We start from the raw sequence: 2,509 nt of genomic DNA, 5'->3' as shown, positions 1-2,509 counted from the left end.
ATATATTAGATATCTCGTCTTGATCAAAGCTGATCCGGGACTGGTGTACGACAAAGTGAATATAGAATGAATTAGCGGTAGTACTTGACCAGGCCTGAAAATAAATTCAGTAACATGCAATTACTATATTTTCAATAAATTGTTTTAAGATATCAACAATCTTCATTGATCTGGGAATACTGGCTCACATAAATTTTTACATTACAAGCAACTCAGGAGATAGCAGTAAGTAATAATATGAAAAGCAACCGAAACTCCTCTCATCTACTAACTGAACCTAATTAAGAATTCATACCACAGCATAAGATGCGTATAATTATGAATTCGGTGGATGACATAACATACATGTAGTTGACGCATTAGTATATTTGTAATTATGTGTATTGTGAAGGCGCGTGACTTAGTCGTTAGGGGTATTCAGCTTGCGATCGTAAAGTTATAAGTTCGAATCCGAGCGGTACGCTGTGTCCTTGAGCAAGACACTTTATTTCACATTGTTCCAATCCATTCAGCCAGCAAAAAATGAGTTGTACCTGTAATTCAAAGAACCAGCCTTGTTACATACTCTGTCACACTGAACCTCTCTGAGATCTACGTTAAGGATACGCGTGTTTGTGGAGTGCCCAGGCACTTGCACGGTAATTTTAAATCTGGCACTTCCCTTGATTGTATCAACTGGAACACACGTCGTCGTAACCGACGGAGAGCCAGTACTGTATTATATAGCTACACGTGTGTGTTTTCTTGGTCCATTTGCGTGTATATCATACATATTATATCTGTCTGTATGGTTTCAAGTATTTCTAATTCGATTACATCCTCATTTAATTTTTTCATTTGAACTGCCTTACAATATATAGTCTCTGTACATGTTTCATGCCCAACTTATAATACTTGTGATGCTTCTAATTAGCTTTAAAATAAAATTCTTACTTCCAATGTATTAAACTATTTTCAGAAAAATAAAGTCCAGGGCTTCCATATGCTGAGCAATCATTTACATACACATAGAAAGGCGGCAGAATCGTTAGCACACCGAACAAAATGCTTAGTGACATTTCTTCCGGTTTTACGTTCTCTTTTCAAATTCTGCCGAGGTCGACATTAACTTTCATCCTTTCAAGAACGATAAAATAAGTACAAGTTGAACACTGGGGTCGATGTGGTCGACTAGCCCTCTCGCCACAAAATTTCAGGCCTTGTGCCTTACAGTAGAAATCATGCACATAAACACAGAGACAAACAACACACACACACACACATACACAGACACATACATACACGCGTACGTGCATATGCATATTGTGCTGTGTTACTTCCTTATAAATCAAATCGAAATAAAATTCTTGTAGCCGATGAAAATAAAGGACCTTTTACGGTTACCTCTTGTTTGTATAATGGAAGCCCGCTGTGCCTATAATCCTCACACACATACATACATGCATACATACATACATACATACATACATACATAAACATATATACACATATGTGCTTGTATATATATAAACATACACATATATTTATACGTACACACACATATATTCGTACACACATAGGCGAGTGCTTTTTCGCAGATCCGTGAATATACATTCGTCTGTATGTGTGTATATATATAAATATATATATACATATATATATATGTATATTCGCGATTCGCGCATACACAGACACACACACACACGCACACACGGGTGTGGCTTTTGTGTATATTAGCGAATATACATATGTCAATATGTATATATATATACTCGGCAATAATGTGTGAATGTGTATAATTGCATGTGTGTTCGAATTTAGTTAGAAAATAGATACATTTTTAAATGAACGGAAACAGTGAAAACAGTGACACCAACCGGAAGTGTCATCCATTTTTTTTTTAAACACTTGTAGTCTGAGGGAAAGCATTCAGCTAATCCTGCAGATGTGACGAAAGCGTTTGCATTTCACAGTATTTAACTCAAAGATAAGTTGCTAGCATGTGGAACTGATTGAATTTAAAATGTGGAAAACATCACAACTAAACCCTATCTAACATATGACTCATCAAGCATTGCATTAATCCTATTAACTGCAAACGGCTAATATGACAACAGGCACAATAGCAAGGACAACTCTCCCACACAAAAATAAAAGCAACAGCCACTAAGTCAACGGCAACACTATCAACTGTAACAGTAAGATTAACAATAAAAGCAATAAGAACCATTATGACAACCACAAAATTAATAATATAGCGACATAATCATAATGCTGATGCAGACAAAGTTGTCTGTGACTACGATGAGGAGAGCAATACATCAAACTGTAAAATAATTACAACAGCAGTGATATATGTTTTAACTGCGTGAACGTATACATGCATACACATCCAACATGCTTAGATACATATATACACACATAGATATATGCTTGTAACGTGGGAGTGTATATTTGTGTAAATATATGTGTGTGTGTGTGTGTGTGTGTGTGTGTGTGTGTGTGTGTGTGTGTGTGTGTGTGTGTGTGT

The sequence above is a fragment of the Octopus bimaculoides genome, chromosome 2 (genome assembly GCF_001194135.2).
Source record: "Octopus bimaculoides isolate UCB-OBI-ISO-001 chromosome 2, ASM119413v2, whole genome shotgun sequence".
In the NCBI taxonomy this organism is placed as follows: Eukaryota; Metazoa; Mollusca; class Cephalopoda; order Octopoda; family Octopodidae; genus Octopus; species Octopus bimaculoides.
The sequence above is the reverse complement of the archived record's forward strand: the minus strand, read 5'-3'. Positions refer to the sequence as shown.